A 7,095-nucleotide genomic window follows, 5' to 3' on the forward strand; every position below is an offset into this window, starting at 1 on the left:
GTCGATACCCATTTGATTGGCAAAGTGCCGAGCTCATTGGGAAATTACCTTTGGTCATATTTGAATCATAGTTTAACCCCTCTGAGAACCGACGTGGATCGTATTCGAATCAGCGTCGTTAAACAATTCTTGAAATCACTTGGGGGCTTCCTGTTCAAACATGGGTCGTATTCGAACCAAAGAGAACATAGCTGTCGGTACCCTCTTGATTGACATCGCCACACCCACTGGGGGCTATGTGATCGTATCCGAATCTTAGCCTAACCCCTTTGGGCCGGGTTTCTGGTCGTATTCGAACTGGAAGCCCCTAAGTTCCTATGTTCTATCACAAGTTTACTCTGATGATGTCCAGGTGTGTACGACCGGGTCTCGCTTGGCCAGCTTAACTTTGGTTTACAGTGTTAGTTGAACACCATGGGTGTCATAAAGACAGGTAACTCGGAGTTAAGATACCAACCTGGTTACCCGGGTTCTCTAAACCGGAAGTATGTTTACAGGCCGCTAAGGGTGTTATTACGGCTGTGTTAAGGATATAATTGAGGACCAGTCTTTTTTGATTCATATTCCGGGTTATCTATCCAAAACAACTGATTCTCAGGGCGGTAAGCCGCCTCGAGACTTGTGATTTGCCTTTCTGTGCAGGATACTTAAAGGCACCTCTTTCAGGTTGAGAAAAACAAAGGGATGATTATGACCCGGAGAAACATCAAAGAGACAATTTCAAAAGAACTTGGCATTCAATACGTGCACGATGGCACGGCAGAGATAGACTGTTGCACCGACTCTATTACAAAACTCATCGAGTCTAAAAAGGGTGGAGCATTGTCTGGTAAACCGCCAGCCGAGTTACGATGCCCGCTGAGTAGAAGTCTCCGGCTCGTTCCTGTCCTCTCCTCCGGCTGATCCCAAGACCTGGAAGGTTGATGACTTCCAGTCGATGCCGCGGAGAGCCTCGAATTGGGCTTCCTCGTCAATTAACCCGGCCGGGTCAATCTCCGGGGCGAAGGTGTGCTGACGAGCCGGCGGGATCAGGTTGAGGGCTTCATAGCGAGGGGTTGGAATCCTCTGATTCTCCGCGTCATAACCCGGCTGGTACTTGGTCAGATCTGTGTCGTTCCCGATGAGGGTGGCCACCGGGCGTACAGCCTTCACGCACGCCGCGAAGTCCTTCTGATCGAAAGCTGAGCCGTCTTCCTTCAGGCTTGGATAGCCAAGGGCGATGTCCGCCGGGTCTAACTCCGGCAGGAATGCCTTGGCCCGGCTCAGCGCGGCGATCGCTCCGGCTCTCGCAGAAGCCCGTCGCAGCTCTTGGATCCGCTGAGGCAGAACGGCGAGCTGGCGCAGGACTTCTGCCAGGTGAGTCGGCACCTCATTGGAGAGGGCCACCACAGCTAGGGCACGCTGTGACCCGGTGTAGAGCTGCTCCACCAGGGTATACACGGCCTTTAGCTTGGTGACCACGCTCTGGTTGAGGTTGGCACTTCTGGGACCTGTTTAACAGAATCAAGTAAGTCGGCGACAAGGATGAATCATGAGATATAAACATTCTAACATTGATGAAAGCCGGTGAGGCGACTTACCGAAGATGGCGGCCACCATTTGAGAAACCTGGCGCTTTAGGCCGGAGAGCTCGGCGGTCTTCTCAGAGAGAATCTTCTCCGCCTGTTCTGCCCGGGTCACCAGTGCGGCCTTCTCTTCAGCCCAGGCCTTCCGCTCAGCATCAAATTCTGTCTTCAGCTTCTCTTGAGCGGCGATGCTGGAGACAAACTTGGCGTTTGCCTTCCGGGTCTCCATCTCCCGCGTCTTCAGCCGGCTCTTGAGATCCGCAAGGTCCGACTCTAGTTTCTTGCCAACAGCCTGTATAAATTTCCGGGTTATGACATGAGCAGTTACTATATAAGTCCCAAGCACTTTCCAAGCAAAGATACTTGGCACTTGGGGGCTAATGCATATTGAACGTATCTATCTACATACAGCCGGCTCAATTGAGTAAGCCGGAACCTAAGTCTACAACATATTCAAATCATAAGTCGTCGACTTGGGGGCTAGCATGGCAAAGATAACTATGTAGTAAGTAAGAAGATAACAGAAGGATACCTCAGATTTTTGCTGGATCTGGTTTACCATGGCGACCTCGGCGTCCCGGCTCTTGTGTACTTGGATGATGTAGCCAGAGACGAGCTCTCCAATGCTCAGGTTGTTGTAGTTGGAGAGGTCCAGATTCGCCCGGTGGGGCTGCAGCAGCTCCCCCTTAGCGGAGCACTTGGCCAACACGGTCGGTCTCCCCGGCTCAACAAACTCCGTCCGGGTCGTCTGCTGGTGGAGCTGAGCCGGAGGCCTCCGGGTTAACCGATGCTTCGGTTGTTGCCTTGGTAGTTGGGGCAGCGGCTTGAGGTGCCGTGTCCATTGGAGTGGTGGCTTCGGGGGCGGAGGCAGCTGGCGGTTCTTGAGCCGTCACCTCCGGTTCAGGCAAATCCGGCACTCCGGCTGATCTGGTCTTCTTTGCTCTTTTGGTGAGTTTTGCCTGAGCACTGAAAGGACAGAAGTGTTAAGCACACAAAGAGTAAGTACAGACAAATATAATGTAAGATGGTTGTCATTACCCGGGCGCGGTCTTGAAAGCCGGAAGACTCGACTGCATAGAGTCGCCCGAAGAAGGGGAGGTCTCCTGATAATTGGAGTCAGAAGAATTGAGTGGCTGACGGATAACACCCGCCAATGGATGAAAAGGGTACAAGTGAGAAAAAACCTCAGTTCGACGCTTCCTTGTTGCGTCGGGTAGCCCGGCGGAGAGATCGGTGTCCTTGTTGGTCCGGGTGTGACGCCGGCTTTCATGAACCTGTCGCTTCAAAATAAATTGAGGGTCTTGGTAAGCTAAAGGATGTGAAAAGCTTACTTTCCGGGTTACCCTTCAGACTTTCAGCTGTGGCAAGGGCTCCGAGTCGGAGGAAAGCGACATTACCTCTTCAACCACCGGGTTACTTGCGCCGGTGTCATCCTGTCAATGAGCAAGTATTGATAAGGCGGACAGCAAAAAACAGTGAATATAATAAGGACTTAAATGCTCAGGAGTTACCTCTGACTCGTAGCTGTCGCTTAATTGCATCAGCTCTGAAGCAGTAGGCCTGCTTCCTTTTTTGCGAGGGGCGGCTTTCTTCGCCTTCCTGGCTTTCTTGGCCGCCTCATGGTCATATTTGACCCGCCAGAACTTATCATCAGCCTGAAAAATACAATGACGAATTCTTAAAACGGTTCAGATGAAGGTTATATGCAGACGAAGATAAAAGGTTAAAGTCAGCGGCTTACCGCTGGGGCTGGATTGGTCTTGCAGAAGGGAGCTAACCCGGTCCTTCCGCAGTCTGCCAGGCTCTCGTTTAAAAGAGCCTTGGTCTCCTCCTCTGCAACGTCTTCTGGAAGATCATTGCGGCTGTGCCTCTGAGGGTCATCCTTTCGCCCTGTATACTCACACATTAAGCCGGGGCGGCGGCTCAATGGGATCACCCGCCAGGAGATCCAGACCCGGACCAGGTCAATTCCGTTCAGACCGTTGCCCAGGAGGGCCTTGATTTTGTTGATAGTAGGAAGCAGAGGCTGGCGCTCCGCTTGAGTCAGCTTGTCCGACAGTGGGTGAGTCGGCTCCAGACGTGTTGGGCGAAAGCCGGGCAGCGGGCTTTCATTAGCCGGGGACGTATCTTGGCAGTAGAACCAAGTCATGTTCCAGTCCTTGGGGTGGCTCGGTGGCTCTGCGTAAGGGAGAAGACAATCCCTACGCCGCTGGATGGAAATGCCACCTAACTCCAGACTTGGTCCGTTGGCGCACTCATTCTGGCGGTTTAAGTAAAAAAGCTCTCTGAAGAGCAGCAGACTAGGCTCTTCTCCAAGATAAACTTCGCAGAAGACTTGGAAATTGCAGATGTTGGACACTGAGTTGGGGCCTATATCTTGAGGCCGCAAGTCGAAGAAGTTGAGCACGTCCCTAAAAAACTTTGAGCCGGGCGGTGCGAAGCCCCGGCTCATGTGATCCGCGAAAATCACTACCTCCCCATCCTTTGGCTGTGGTCTCTCTTCTGACAGGTCAGGGGCACGGTAGGACATGACTTCTTTCTTAGGCAGATATCCGGACTTAACAAAATTGGCTAGGGTCTCGTTGGTGACGTTGGACCTCATCCAGTTGCAAGTGATGGGAGCCTTAGGAGGCATGGTGAAAGTTGGCAGTCTATGACAAAAAGGAAAAATGTCCGGGTTAATTTTAAGCCGGAGATCTACAATTCACAACTAAGGTGGTGGCTTATGAAGGGGACTAATGATATATACTCTGGTACAGTGGGTTATTTAAGCCACAGTTAAGCCGGAGGATTCTACGAAGCATGGTTTTCTTTAAAGCCGGAGGATTCTACGGCGCGTGGTTTCTTTAAACCGGAATTGTAAGCCGCCAAGGTTCAATGGTTGCAGTTTTTACTAAGTGTGGTAAAACAGGTTTCACATATTGCAGTAACTTTTTTGGATCAAAATGGTCGGGCAAAGGAAAAAATTTCTAGACCTAGAAACCGAAGTGAGGGAGTTCTTGGGTTCGAACAAGGTTCTTATGCAATACAAGGAAGGCTACTTGCGTGTGAAATGGATCTTAAAACAACTACCGCACTAGTTCTATGCAGGCCTAAGATCAAGCAGGAGCAGTAACTAGGAGAACTACCGAACTTGCGGGCAATGGTGACGAACACGAAGAACGTGGATGAACCCTACTGCAGATCTACTCTACAGGGTAGTGAGAACTTACCGGAGCTGAAGAGGTGCGGGAGTCGCCGCCGTTTATCTGGTCTGAGTCAGGGCGATGCAGCGGCCAAGGTTGACGAAGACCGGAGGCGAGACGATGGCGGCGAAGTGCGAGCTCAGGGAGAGAGGCAGCGGCGCGAGGAGGAAGAAGAGTGGCAGAGAAGCCCGTCGGGCCGGCCTATTTATAAGGCAAGGTCATAAGTGGGCGCGAGATTCAAGGAGACCACGGCGTGGTTATCTCCCCCCCCCCACGGTGCCTCGATTTTTGGGATGACAGTAAAAGCAAAGATCCGTTGCGGATCTGGTGGAGTAAAAAACGGGCTTAATGGAAGATGACATCACGGCGGATTATCCGGAGACCAGAGGATGACGTCACGCCGGGTTATGGCCTTCACATGAATGGTAAGCCGGAGAAATTTTTTTTCTGTCGGCAGAGTTGAAGATTGACATGAGCCGGCTCAAATCAATCTGGGGCCTAATGTTGAGGATATAGACCTTAGAGTCACCCGCCAGGAGGGGCCGGGTTACTCCAATGGTCATTACCAGAAGCCCGGAGCCAAGCTTGAAGACGGTGGGCCAGAGATGGGCTTAAGACCCGGATATGGCTTAGGGCCCGTAGTTACAATCGTTGTTATGGTAGAACTTGTAGTGCAAGGCAAGTATGATTGAGAGTCCGAGCCGGACGCTCTTATGAGCCGGCCGGGGCTCTGAGGGCTGCTGGGCGTCAACCTCCCTATATAAAGGGACGACCCGGCAGCGGTTTAAGGACGACAACAATCTCATCGAGAGCCGGGCATAGCAGTTTAGCTCCCTGGTGATCGTAACCCTAGTCAATACCATCTCAACTGGACGTAGGCTTTTACCTTCACCATAAGGGGCCGAACCAGTATAAACCCTCGTGTTCCTTGTCCCACATTAACCCCTTCAAGCTTCCTAGTTGCGATGGCTCCACGACTAAGTCCTAGCTCGAGGACATCTGCCGTGACAATTCCACGACAGTGTCCCTTTTTCCTTTTTGTCTTCAGGGCTTGTTGAGTTGTGTCCTTAGCAGAACCTTTTGTATTTTGTGTGTGTGTGGCTTGGACTTGTGTGTTACTCTCTATGACTCTGATGGTTTGCTCTCTATATAAAGTGGGGCGAAAGCTTTTTTGGTAAATGATGATACATGAGTCGTACGCCAACATGGCACAAGGTATGAATGCAAATTGCAAATAAAGATGGATAAAGAGAAAACTGCTCATTAAATTTCAAATGGAAAATCCTAGAGATAAATGTATGGATCTCTTTTTTTATTATCAAAATGACAAGGGGGGACAGCTGAACATGTAAGAAACACTAAGAAATGTTGGGTGTCGTACTTACCAAGTATGAGCTACCATGGTAATAGTATAATCTACCAAAATGAGTGCTAAACAGAGTAAGTTGAGGAAGTGGGAGCAAACACAGGTTCTTTTGCCCAAGCATTATGAAGGAACTGGGGCTCAACACAATGAATGCCAAAAAAAGAAACAATAGAGTAAGCTACGCAAATGTTTCATCATATTAACATGATTATGAAAGGAAAAGATTTATCATGTACTTAAAATGTCTTGGAGATACTGAAGCTCGGATGTTTCTCCTCATACACCGAGATAAATTGGTAGTGAAATATCTTGCAACAGGTTAGTAAGATATATGTCCATGATATATCTGACCAGCAACCAACTGCTGCTATGTTAAGCAAAAGAAAGAAACGAAAATCTCTGAAGCTGCAAAAGAAAGGATAAACCATTTGACATTTTTCCTTCCTGGAATGATATGCAAGATAATATGAGCTAGGGTGAACTTAATTTTAAAATCCTTCAATTCCAATATCAACAACAATCACTTGCTCCACGGTATCAATTAAATTAAGAAACATGAAACAACAGGCATTTTGGCGAATGTATAGCATGCACATGAGAAAGTGAAACAAGGAGAAACAATAATAGGTAAAGATCGGTCCAACACATATGGTTGAGGTGGGCGCGCACGCGGGGGTGAGGGGGGGGGCAACAATTTGGCATTGGGAAGGGAGGTCCTCATTCAAGTTTGAGGATGGGCGGTGGCTGTTTGCTTGTCATGACAGCTGCCAGCTAACTGTGCATCGGGGAAGAGTATGTCGGCGCCAGACAACAACGACATCCAGAAAAAGAGGGACTCGCTAGAAACGTGTCAAGTGTATGGCTAATCCAATAACAAAAGTTTAACAAAGGGCCTGGAGCAGACTACCATGACACAAAGGATTCTCTTTCTAAAGAGATTCGAATCAGAACTCTCTTTTTTAACTTATTCGAATTAGAA

The sequence above is a fragment of the Aegilops tauschii genome, chromosome 5 (genome assembly GCF_002575655.3).
Source record: "Aegilops tauschii subsp. strangulata cultivar AL8/78 chromosome 5, Aet v6.0, whole genome shotgun sequence".
NCBI classification, from domain to species: domain Eukaryota; kingdom Viridiplantae; phylum Streptophyta; class Magnoliopsida; order Poales; family Poaceae; genus Aegilops; species Aegilops tauschii.